At 38.1% G+C, this 13,759-nt stretch overlaps 1 protein-coding gene across 1 annotated transcript in view; it reads right to left on the bottom strand.

Annotated features, from left to right (window-relative positions):
* RNF175 (ring finger protein 175) overlaps positions 1 to 13,759 on the bottom strand; it is a 48,286-nt gene that overhangs the window by 20,946 nt on the left and 13,581 nt on the right.

Raw genomic sequence — 13,759 nt, 5'->3', positions numbered from 1 at the left:
AGCAGTTATTAGGGCATGTATTTCATGTATTTTTCATCTGAGTGTAACAAAGACTGATATTATTGATTTATCTTTTTCTTTCTTTCTTTCTTTCTTTCTTTCTTTCTTTCTTTCTTTCTTTCTTTCTTCTTTCTTTTTTTTTTTTCTTTCTTTCTCTTCCTTCCTTCCTTCCTTATCTTTCTTTCTTTCTCTTTTCTTTCTCTTCTTTCTTTCTTTTTCTTTCTATTCTTCTTTTCTCTTTCTTTCTTGTTTTCTTTCCTTCCTTCTCTTTCCTTCCTTCTCCTTCCTTTCCTTCCTTCCTTCCTTCCTTCCTTCCTTCCTTCCTTCCTTCCTTCTTTCTACTTCATCTTTGTGATAAAAGGAGGCAGCTGAGGAACAAAAGCCTATGGATATAATTTTGGGTCCTTTAATAAGGTCTTGGTCATAATAGCCTTAAGGTCATAACCAAAATTATTTGATAAGACTTCAAGATGTGCATGAAAAAGACAAGGCCATAGCCGTTCCTCTTTCCACATCAAATAAGAAGACATTTCCAAGGTTTTTCATTTTTTTTATTGCTTCATCCTCATAAATGAACTGATATGAAGTCTTCTGACAGTTGCTCTAAATCTTTGGGAGAACACTAGAGTTGTTATAAAACATGCATTTGAACAAAAATACACATGGAGCCAATCTAAGGTGATTATCTGGAGAGTGTGGGAGGAAAAATACCCTATAACCTCCCTTTTTTTGTTTTCAAATTACTGGCAGTACTTTCAGGGAATAGTATTTTTTTTTTAAGTTTATTTAATTTTGAGAAAGAGAGTGTGTGGGTGTGCAGTGGGGGAGGGGCAGAGAGATAGGGAGAGAGAATCCCAGGCAAGCTCCATGCTGTCAGCACAGAGTCAGGGAAGAGTATTCTTTACTCTTGCCTAAATTAGTCAGATACAAATGTGCCTTGATTCATTGAGCTTCGCAGATCCCATGTTTTTACAAATTGGACGTCTGTGGCAATCCTGTGTCCAGCGCATCCGTCACGCCATTTTTCCAACAGTATTTGCTCACTTTGTGTCTTTGCGTCATATTTTGGTAATCCTGGCAATATTTCAAGCCTTTTCATTATTATTGTATTTGCTACAGTGATCTGTGATCCGTGATTGCAATTCACTGAAAGCTCAGGTGATGGTTAGTATTTTTTTTTTAGCAATATTTTCTAATTAAGGTAAGTACATTGTTTTTTAGACATGAGGTGATTACACACTTAATAGACTACTGTATACTGTGAATGTAACTGTGATTTGCACTGGAACACCAAAAAGTTCATTCGACTCTCTTTACTGTGATACTTGCTTTATTGTGGTGGTCTGGAACTGAACCCACGTTATCTCAAGGGTATGCTTTTAATTGCTTTAATTTTCCATCCTACCTTGTGAGTGTGGTTATAGCTAATATGTGAGTTAGCACCTTTATTTATGAAATCAAGATAAATATATATCCAAACAGGGCAAACAGCTTTACTTAAGGAAGTAGAATACTGTTCCTGAGGACCAGAGACCACATAGTAGGTAGTTAAGACTCCATTTGTGTCTACTTTAGCACTCAGCATTAGCAACTCTGACCCTCTGCTATTGCTAATAAAGGTATACAGCCCCTTAAAAGAAAATCACACCAGAATTTTGGTCATTTATTTCCCATAGCTGATTTTGGAGATAGCAATCTATGATAAGTGATATGTTTTCTGACTTTTTTAGTTCATTATCTCTGATATTAAAAAAGGAAACAAAAAGGGCACCTGGGTGGCTCAGTCGGTTGAGCGCCTGACTCTTGAAATGGGCTCAGGTCATGATCTCACAGTTTGTGGGATCAAGCCCCACGTCAGGCTCTGTGTTGACATCATTGGGCCTGCTTCAGATCCTCTCTTTCCCTCTCTCTCTCTGCCCCTTCCCTGCTTGTGCACACACATGCTTTCTCTCAAAGTAAATAAATAAACATGAAAAAAAAAAAGGAAACAGACATGAACTTCATCTTGCAAAACCTGATCATCGATCTTTTGCATTTTTCATCTTTCTGTTTGAACAATTTGATTCATCTTTACATTTCCCCATAAAAATACTGAAATTTTTTGTAATAGTAAGAGTCAGTTCATTTTAATTGAGCAAAACTGCCATGCTCCTATTTTTATACTTTAGATCATAAGCTAAAATTGACAAGACTAATCCATTTCCTCAAATCCATGGAGTTATTACAATCTATAATATTTTGGAGCAATGATTGGATTATATTTTTATAATACTAGGTCTCATTGTGGATCTATAAAAGTACAACCCATTTCTAGATGATCCCAAATTTCTCTTACTTGATGCCTGGGTTTAATTAGCAGTGCATAGCAATGTCAAATGTACAGACATCCCACTTCTTAAAAATAGGCCTTAGAGGTCAGAAACAAAGGGAAAGCAAAAGAACATTATAACATGGGGCGCCTGGGTGGCGCAGTCGGTTAAGCGTCCGACTTCAGCCAGGTCACGATCTCGCGGTCCGTGAGTTCGAGCCCCGCATCAGGCTCTGGGCTGATGGCTCGGAGCCTGGAGCCTGTTTCCGATTCTGTGTCTCCCTCTCTCTCTGCCCCTCCCCCGTTCACGCTCTGTCTCTCTCTGTCCCAAAAATAAATAAACGTTGAAAAAAAAAATTAAAAAAAAAAAATTAAAAAAAAAAAAAAAAAAAGAACATTATAACATATCAGGTATGAAAATATTTGATTTCTTAACTAAGTGTATACCCAATGCCATATTTTCTCAACATGTAAGGGGAAAGGTCAGAAATTTGCATTATGAATTCAATTAATTCTATGAGGAGTCATTTTGAAATGAGGGCCACATTTCATATCAATTTAAAAGGTTATCAATTTCCAGAGCAGTTAAAACTTCTCATTTTTAATAGCAACTGCCACATATGAAATGTAGGAATTTGGTGCCTCATAAATAAACACATGAAATATGTGAAATCGAGGTGTATGCATGCGAGAGGAGGCCTGGCAGCTGGGACACATTAATAATGCCAGAGGGGTCACCATCTGGGCATGTGCATATAAAACACATCTGCATTGCTGGCGAAGGGCAGCCTGTGCATCTGTATCACATCACCAAACGTTCTCCCCACCCACACATCGTGGCAGAAGGAATTTCCTGACGAATCACATGCTGCCCAAAGGTACCATGTTTTTTTCTTGTATCTATGCACATAAGGAACCTGAAAAGAACAGCAAATCAAGTCAAAACAAAGGTATCTTTTTATTTGCCTAATTATACAGAATGATGAATGGATCACACAACATGAGAGAGGGAGAGAGAGAGGGAGCGAGAGAGGGAGAAGGAGGTGGGAGGGAGGGAGGAAGTTATGTGATGCTCATTTCCTTTGCACTGCAAATCCCAAAGTGTTTGCAGCCATTTGTACATGTGTCTGTGTGTGTTTGTATAGGTGGAGGTGGAGCAGGAGCAGGGAGATGCCAGAGGTCAGCAGGAAATTCCCATGTAAATAAAGGACTCCAGGAAGTACTGTTGCTATGATTAGCACACAGGCAGTGAAGGGAAGTATGGATATAAACAAGTAAACGTTGGGAACTTTGGCATGTGGAGGGCTATTAGAAATTCACTTGGTCCTTATTTCTAGTTCCAAATCAATTCAGACTGTTGATTTTGCTCTTTGAATTCTTAAAGGAGATTGTGCCATGCAGTGTTAGGTATGTATGTGACTATGCATGTATTTGTGTGTTGCCTCACTTAAAAAAGATTTGAGCGGGCCTAAGGCTTTACTGGTACAGTAATATGTTCTAGTGTTTCACGGCTATTAATAGGCAGGAAGTTGATTTAAATAGAGCAATGTTTCAATCTGTAGCAAATTATTTGCCTGTGTGTTGAGGCAAGTTAACAGTGTGCCTGAAACCCAAATTCTTTGTATGTAGTCATCAGGCCTTCTCTTGATTTGAAGGGAGGTAAAAGGAATCTTTTTTGGAACCTTCCCCCTATTTCCTTCAGATATGAGAAATAGGAATATATCAAAGAAGGTGGAGAGGCCGGTGTTGAATGAAATTTTATTTTTTTAATTAAATTCTGTTTAAAAATGCTGTTAAAAGCGTTTGGAAATAATTTCGTTTTGAAGCTCTGCCATGTCTACAACATATCAACAGCATCAGTTGAAAAGAGAAAAATTCAAATATCCAGATGCTCTGTCTATATTTTACTAACCATATGACTATTTGGGAACACCCAGGTATTTAGTAGTAGTCCGAACAAAATAAGAATTTTCCACTTTCTGTCTATTTTCTCTCTTCACTTTTTGATATCACCTTGGAGCAGGTGATGTTATATTTTCAGACTTTGTTTTCTAAATAACATGGCTCCTTTGCTTTAGGTATTTATAATAAGCCGCTCTGATGTCCACAGCTCCTACAGACCACGGAACAGAATCTAAGATTAAATGATCACTTCAGAATATAGACATATTAAAAGCTGTACTCTGAAAATACCTTGAGCTTTTGGATTAATTCCCTCACCTCTGAAGCACATGATCCAAATTATGCATGCAATAATGTGAAAATAGGGGCGCCTGGGTGGCTCAGCTGGTTAAGCATCCGACTTCGGCTCAGGCCATGATCTCAAGGTTCATGGAGGGTTGAGCCCCACATCAGGTTCTGCACTGACAGTATGGACCCTGCTTGTGATGCTCTCTGTCTCCCTTTCTCTCTGCCCCTCCCCTGTGCTCTCTCTCTTTCACCCTCTCAAAAATAAATAAAAACTTAAAAAAATGAAATAATGTGAAAATAATGCCATTTTACATATAATATATAATACCCTCAGGGTGTAAATATATAAGTAAACTGGCTCCCACCTTCTGCCATCTATGTACTTAATTGTTCCATCCCAGTAACATACAGAGCAATATCAGAATTGTTAACCTGCACTCCCATAGGACAGTTTTACCAACTAGGTACAGTGCTCATTTACAGTGTCTATTGCCTTAATCTTACAGATTCCTCTGATTTCCAAAGGTACGTAGCATCTGATTCTTCAGATGCTGATTTCATCAGTGAAACCATCTGGGCTTGGAGCTTTCTTTGGTAGAAAGATATTAATTATTGGCTGAATTAAAAAATAGATATAGGCCAGAGGCAGAATATATGGGGTGACTTAAATGGGTAAAGCTAGTCAAAGGGTACAAACTTCCAAACTTCTAGTTATAAGATAAAGAAGTCTTGGGGATGTAATATACATTATGGTGACTATAGTTAACAATAATGTGTTGTATATTTGAAAGTTGCGAAGACAGAAAATCTTGAAAGTTCTCATCACACACGCAAAATTATAACCATGTGTGGTGATGATGGATGTTAACTAAACTCACTGTGGTAATAATTTCACATCATATGCATAAATCAAATCATTATATTGTACACCTAAAATTAATGCAGTGTTATATATCAATTATATCTGAATAAAAAATAGAAATAGGCCTATTCAGGTTATTTATTTCTCCTTTTTTGAGTTTTGATATAGTTTGTGTCTTTCAAAGAATTAGTCTATTTCATTATGGTTATCCAGATTTGTGGACATAATATTCCATTATTTTCTTTTTATGTCCATAGGATCAATAATGATGTCCCCTCTTTCTTTTCTGATATAGTAATTTGTGTCCTCTTATTTTTTTGGTTAGCTGGCTAGAGCTTTATAAACTTTACTGATCTTTTTCAAAAAAGTTTCTCAGTTTTTGGTTTCACTGAGTTTCTCTATTGATGTACTGTTTTTTAATTTAATTGCTTTCTGCCCTAATTTTTAAAATTACTTTTCCTCTGATTGCTGTAAGTTTAAATTACTCCTTTCCCTAGTTTCCTAAAGTAGGTGCTTAATTTACTGATTTTAGATCTTTCTTCTTTTCTAATATATGCATTCAATGCTATAAATTTCCCTCTAAGCATTGCCTTTCCTGCATCCCACAAATTTTGATATGTTGTATTTTCATTTTCACTTAGTTCAACTAATTTTTTAGTTTCTCTTAAGTACTTCTCTTTGACTCATGTGCTATTTAATCTCTAAATATTTTGGGATTTTGTTCAACTATCTTTCTGTTATGGATTTCTAATTTAATTTTTGTGGTCTGAGAGCATACTTTGTATAATTTCAATTTTTTAAAAAAATTTTTGGTGTGTTTTAGGCCCTGAATGTGGTCTATCTTGGTGAATGTTCTATGTGAGCCTAAGAAGAATGTGCACTCTTCTGTTGTTAGATGTATTCTATAAACATCAATTAGTGCAGGTTGATGAATGGTGCTGTTCAGGTCAACTCTATCCTTACTAATATTCTGCTTTCTTGATCTATCAACTACTGAAGGAGGGTATTGAAATCTCTAACTAAACAATGGATTTGCCCATTTCTCCTTGTAGTTCAATCAATTTTTGCCTTGTATATGTTGATGCTTCTTGTTAGGCATATACATGTTAAGAATCGTTATGTCCTTTTAGGGGGGTCTCGGTGGCTCAGTCAGTTAGTATCAGAGTCCCAATTTTAGCTCAGGGCATGATCTCATGGTCATGAACTCATGCTTGTGAGATTGAGACCCACAATGAGCCCCAAGTCAGGCTCCACTATGGGTATGAAGCCTCCTTAAGATTCTCTTCTGCCCCTCCCCTACTTATACTCTCTCTCTCTTAAAAAAAAAAAAAAAAAAAAAAAAAAAAAAAAAAAAAAAAAAAAAAAAAGTTGTTATGTCCTTTTAAATAACTGAATCTTGGGGCACATGGGTGGCTCAGTTGGTTGAGCCTCCGACTTCGGCTCAGGTCATGATGTCCTTGTTTGTGAGTTCGAGCTCCATGTTGGGCTCTGTGCTCACAGCTCAGCGCCTAGAGCCTGCTTAAGATTCTGTCCCCCTCTCTCTGCCCCTCCTCCACTTGCACTCTCTACCTCTCTCTCAAAAATAAACATCAAAAAATTTTTAAATAACTGAATCTTTTATCATTATGTAATGCCTCTTTTTCTCCCTGATGATTACATCTTTATTCTTATAAGTGAGTTTTTTGTCAACAACATATAATTGTGTCTTGTTTTTTGTTTTGTTTTGTTTTTTATTCATGGTGACAATCTCTGTCTTTTAATTGGTGCATTTAGACCATTCACATTTGATTACTGATATAGTTGGATTAATATCTACCATATTTGTAACTTCTCTGTTGCATAGTGTTTGTTTCTTTCTTTTCCTCTCTGCCTTCTTCCTTTTTTAGACTCTTTGGCTTTAAGTGAGAATTTTATGATTCTATTTTTTCTACTCTATTAGTATATCAATTATATATTTTTTCATTTTTTTATGTTTTTGGTAAGGCTTCTGGTCAATAGTAGGCTATTAGTAGTTATGGTCTTGGAAAGTCAAAAGTTATATGCAGGTTTTCAACTGTGTGTGTGGGGGGGTGGGGGGGCAGCATCCCTAACCCTCCTGTTGTTCAAGGGTCAACTGTAGATTGTTACTATTACTGCTTTGAATGAAGAGTTATCTATTAGATTAAGAATAAGAAAGAAAAGAATTTATTTTATCTTCATTTACTCCTTCTCTGACACTCTTCCATTCTCTATGTAGACTTGAGTTTCTGACCTATACAATTTTCCTTCTTTCTGAAGAACTTCTTTTAACATTTCTTGTAGGTCAAGTCTCCTGGTGATGAATTCCCTAATCTTTTTGTTTGTCTGAGAGAGAAAGTATTTCACTTTCACTTTTGAAGGATAATTTGTCTGGATTTAGAATTCTAGATTGGTGGATTTTTCTTTGAATGCTTTAAATATTTCACTCTATCCTTTCTTGCATATATGGTTTAAGAAGAAGAATCTGATGAAATTCTTGTTCCTCAGTAGGTAGGGTGTTTTTCTCCCTCTGGCTGTTTTTGAATTTTCCCTTTGTCTTTCTGCAGTATGAATTTGATATGTCCAGGTATAGATTTCTTGGTATTTGTTCTGCTTCTTCTCTGAGTGTCTTAGGTCTGTGGTTTGGTGTCTGTCATTAATTAAACAAAAATTCTTGACCGTTAGCCCTTCAAATATTTCTTCAGCAGCTTTATTTCTTCATTTTGGTATTCCAATATGTGTATATTATGTTTTTTGAAATTGTTCTACGGTTCTTGAATATTCTTGTTTTTTAAAATTCTTTTTTTCTCTTTGCATTTCAATAATATTATTGAATTTTATTGAATATTGAATTATTGAATATTATTATTATATTCAATAATATTATCTTCAAGCTCACTGATTCTTTTCTCAACCACATGTACTTTATTGATAAGCCTACTGAAGGCATTTTTCATTTGTTTCAGTTTTCTTTTTACTTTAAGAATTTATTTTTTTCATGGACTTTCCACCTCTTTGCTTGCATCACTTATCTGTTCTTGCATGTTATCTACTTTTTCCATTAGAGCTCTTAGCATCTTTTTTTTTTTTTTAATTTTTTTTTTTTCAACGTTTATTTATTTTTGGGACAGAGAGAGACAGAGCATGAACGGGGGAGGGGCAGAGAGAGAGGGAGACACAGAATCGGAAGCAGGCTCCAGGCTCTGAGCCATCAGCCCAGAGCCCGACGCGGGGCTCGAACTCACAGACCGCGAGATCGTGACCTGGCTGAAGTCGGACGCTTAACCGACTGCGCCACCCAGGCGCCCCAGAGCTCTTAGCATCTTAACCATAGTTACTTTAAATTCCTAGTGTGATGATTCCCAAATCACTGCAATGTCTGGGTCCGGTTCTGATGCTTGCTTTGTCTCTTCAGACTGTTTCATTCTCCTTTTAGCATGACTTTTAAATTTTGGTTGAAAGGCAAACATAATGTGTGGGGTAAAAGAACTGAGATAAATAAATCTTTTGTGTTAATTTGCCTGGGGGTTGGGCTGTGATTAATGTTTGCTGTAGGTATCAGAGGCTTCGATTTCCACTAGTATACTTGTTTCTCTCTCTCTCTCTGTCTTTGAGCTTCCATCAAAACTCCTTCTTGTATAGCCTCTGAGGCTTGCAGCTCTTTCAGCTATAATCCACTGTTATACTGGGCACCTGCGATGTGGTGGTAAGGCAGGCGGACAGTGCAGGTATTCTATTCTGTGATTAAGTCTCAGTCCTTTTGTGGGCCTCTGTCTCTGTGCCATGATCTTTACAAGTGTCTTTAAACTTTTAGCTTTCCCTTTGGATGAGACAGGAAGGCTAGAGGGGGCTGGAGTGGGTAATTTCTCTTCCCCCGCGTTGGAGAAGGCTCTGATTTCCATTGCTGTGTCTCTGTGATGGAGAACACTCTGGGTCTAGTTCAGAATGATTACTTTTCCCCTCCCTCTGCCAGAAGCACAAAGGTTTTTGTTTGTTTGTTTGTTTGTTTGTTTGTTTGTTTGTTTTCCCCTTGGCTCTACACCATGGGAATCTGGTGGCGTTCCTGGAGCTGGAAACCTAAAATAATATGAGGAAGTCCCTAAGACTGTGGCCGCCAACAGTTTCCCTCTCACACTAGTCTAAACTCCACTTCCAGCAATTCTTTGAAGTTACTCCTTACATGTTTCTAACCATTGTGCGGCTCTTGGAGCTTCTGCTCCCAGTCAGGAGATCTCCGCTGTGATTCCCTGCATTCCCGTCTTTCCAGATTTTGGCTGGTGGTTTTCCCACTAACCTTAATTCTCTGATAGATCCGAGAAAACTTATTGACGTTCAGTCTGTCTAGGTTTTTCTTGTGGTAAGATGGGGGTGATGACTTTCAAGCTTTTTACCTGTCAGAGCTACAACCAAAACTCATTCCTATTTTTAAAAATTCCATCACTTGAAATATCAGGAAATGGAGGCTCACTGTGGTTAAATGCGTGGCTGAATTCTTGTAACTAACTCCTAAGCAGGTACTCTTCCCTTTACCATCCTGCCTCTGGTTGCTATTAACACACTCACAAAATCAGCCTGGGGAACAGTGTGTGGGCAAAGCATATGGCAGAGCAGAGGGTGTGGCAGGAGAAGCAGGTGCACTGCTTTGAAAAAAAACAATACATTGAGATCTTGTAACAGAGAGTGCACATTAACAGCTGAGTATTGGCTTTAGGTTTACAAAAGGGTTCAGAAAAGGATTCTTTTATTAATAAACTGCTTTCACTGTGTGTGATTGAAAATTTTAAACTATTATATATTATATCAATATCTTTTGAATGCATTCAGAGTTCAACTCATGGTACTAAACACTCACTACGTATCAGTCACCGTGCTAGAAGTTCTCACAGGGAAATGTTTTTGAATTCTAGTAACTTTGGAGATAGGTTCCCATCTTCAGTGTTTCCATTTTGCAGGTTAGGAAAGCATGGTGCAGAGATATTTAAGGAGCTTATCCTTGACATGAAAAAAAAACCCAAAAAACTAGTGAGGTTGGATTCTAGTCTCCACTCTGCAACTAGTTAGTTATATAACCCTGACTGAGTTTTTTAATCCCTCTGAACTGTAGTTCACAAAGGGGATAAAAAATAATTATCTTCTGGAGTAATTTAGATAATGTATAAAAAAACACTTATCACAACTTAATAATAACTAATTTATTTATTTATTTATTTTTTAATTTTTTTTTCAACGTTTTTATTTATTTTTGGGACAGACAGAGACAGAGCATGAACGGGGGAGGGGCAGAGAGAGAGGGAGACACAGAATCGGAAACAGGCTCCAGGCTCCGAGCCATCAGCCCAGAGCCTGACGCGGGGCTCGAACTCACAGACCGTGAGATCGTGACCTGGCTGAAGTTGGACGCTTAACCGACTGCGCCACCCAGGCGCCCCAATAATAACTAATTTATATGTAAATATTTATATATGGTAATTTATATACAAATCTGTTACTATAGGAATTATAATTAAAATGTTATAAATAATGTTACTAATAAATTGATAGAGATTATAAAATTGAGTAATAGAAATAAACTGTATTATATGGCCCCTTGTAGAAAAGAGCCAAGAACTTCATGAATCTTATAAATATGTTCAAAACTCTCTGTAGTTCTGCTAGATGTCACATGATCTTAGACGCCAAGAGAAACAATGTAAAAGTTAGGTTTTCCCTGGATGATAAGGCTGTTCAATTCAACATTGTGGAAACATGTCCTTATCAAATTCCATCCCAAAGATGGGGTGCCTGGATGACTCAGTCGGTTGAGTGTCCAACTCTTCTTGATTTCAGCTCACGTCATGATCTCATAGTTTCGTGAGTTGGAGCCCCACATCTGGCTCTGCACTGGCAGCTCAGAGGCCTGCCTGGGACTCTCCCTCTCTCTCTGCCCCTCCCCATTCTCTCTGTCTCTGTCAAAATAAATAAAAATAAACTTTCAAAACAAAAGATGTTAAATTGAAGAGTATGTCAGGTGCAGGGTTTTTTTGATACAGTTTATGCAGAGTACAATAAGAAAGCTGGAAACTAGTGCTGGAATCAGCTATTATTGCTCTGGAAACCATTTCCAAATTCAATGGTTACAGATTTCACCATGAGTTCCTGAAATGGCTGTGTTCTGATGACTGGCTCTGGCAGTGAACTCTTTAGAAGAAATGCAAAGTATGGGGCAAATCTGAGGCAGCAGTATGGGAAAGATTAGCCTCACATGCTGGCTCTCAACTTCAGTCAAAGATTGTCAACAGAGACATGCAGGGAAAAGGGGCTACTCCACCCATTCCTTTGGGACAATGCATAATATAGATTGACCAGTGGGCAAAGAAGTAGGAAATATTCTAGAGGGTAACCGTGATTATGAGCTAATCTAGCAGAGTCCCAATAGAGCTACCATGAGACCAAAATCTGTCCTTGACCACTGTGGGCTATCTTCATTTGGGTTCCCGGCTTTGTTAAAGTGCCAGGCAGGATCACTCTAACAGAAGCCACTGGGGTGCCTGAGTGGCTTAGTCGGTTAGGCATCTGACTTGGGCTCATGTCATGATCTCACAGTTCATGAATTTGATCGCTGTGTTGGGCTCTGTGCTGACAGCTCAGAGCCTGGAGCCTGCTTCGGATTCTGTGTCTCCCTCTCTCTCTGCCCCTCCCCCACTCACACTCTGTCTCTCTCTGTCTCTCAAAAAATGAATGTTAAAAAAAAATTAAAAAAAGAGAGGCCACTATCACAGTCATCTGGTCACCTCCAAGGGGATCCTTAGGACCACAGAACCCCTCTTGGTAGCCATAAAATAGAGGACCTGTGTGATAGAAGAACACAGAAACAGCAACTTTGGGGAGAAGTGGGGTGACTAAGGGAGTCCAGTTGTTGGTGAAGGATGGGGTGCAAGTGAAAGTAACAAGCCTGGAAGTTATTCCAGGCAGCACAGCTTATGTAGTGAGCAATAAGAAACAATTTGGGAAGAACCCTCCAGCTAACCAACAGTTGTTGAGCTCAAGGATGTCTGCCTGGGACCAGTGTAGCCTGATTCATTAAGGGCTAGAACCTCCAATGGCAACAAGTCCTTCAAATGGCCTCTGATCCATGGGCAGGTCTATCTGTGGCTAGGTAGAGCCATTGTGTGAGCTCCACATTGACTGATGTGGTGATACACATCTTCAGAGAGTTGACAAAGGGGCAATTTCTTCAAATACTAGACAAGGACATAGTCTTGGGATAAGCCGCCTCGAAAGTCATCAAATAAAAATGGTGTTGGAGTAGTGGGGTATAATGCAGGTCAGGTGGCTCATAAGGCATTTCCTTTCAAGGGCAGGGGTTTTCCATGCAAAATCTGTACTTATGTTGCCATGGAAACTGGACATGTTTTAAAATATCTAATCCAGATATAATTATCAGTTATAAAGGAATTATGGAACAGGGCTATGAATGGTTTCCTTAAGAATTCAGGTTTCTTCTTACTTAAGGACTCCAGAGATTCTGTATATTAGGTTATTTCCATTTTGCAGATAAGAAAACCATGGTTAACATATATTATGGAGGTTTTCTTTTGTATAAGTGAATAACTAATGAAATTTTATTCTAGTCTTTTTCTTTTAAAAACAATTTGTTCAAGTGCAATATAGAGGATGTTTATTAAAAATTTTTTTAAATGTTTATTTTTGAGCGAGAGAGGGGAGAGAAAGAGAGAGAATGAATGAGTGGGGAGGGACAGAGAGAGCGGGGACAGAGGATCTGAAGCAGGCTCTGCGCTGACAGCAGAGAGCCTGAGGAGGGGCTTGAACTCCTGAACCTCTAGATCATGACCTGAGCCAAAGTCGGACATTTAACTGACTGAAACACCCAGGCGCCCCAGGGGATGTTTATTTTAATTGACAAGACAGCACTGGCATGGCAGCAAATGTGTTTGCTTAAAAAAAAAAAAAAAAAAAAAAAAAGGATGTCCCTTTCTAAATAAAATGTTCAAATTGTCTGAACTTAAACAGTATGCAGAATTCAAAAGGGAATAATTTTTGTGATGGTTAAAAATGAAATACAATAAAATACTGGTCTAAGCCAGCATTTCATACGTCACAGATAAGTCTTCTTATACAATGACAAGTCCAAGACCCAGAACCATGTAGTGTTAATTGAGGACTTTCTTCCTGTGCAACATACTCAAATCTAAATGACTGGTTCTCAAATGTGGTCTCAGATCAGTAGCATCAGCACCACCGGAGAACTTGTTATTCATGCAAATTCTTGGGCCCCTATTCAATCCAGGACTTTGGGGGTGGGACCAGGAAATCTGATTAACAAACTGATTCACCTCTCCAGGTGATTCTGATGCACCTTAAAATTTGAGAACCACTGCTCTTAAACATTGCAGTAGGAAGGT

This window comes from Lynx canadensis, chromosome B1, assembly GCF_007474595.2.
Source record: "Lynx canadensis isolate LIC74 chromosome B1, mLynCan4.pri.v2, whole genome shotgun sequence".
Lineage (NCBI taxonomy): Eukaryota > Metazoa > Chordata > Mammalia > Carnivora > Felidae > Lynx > Lynx canadensis.
Note: the sequence above shows the minus strand (reverse complement) of the source record. Positions and strands in the feature narration are given on the sequence as shown.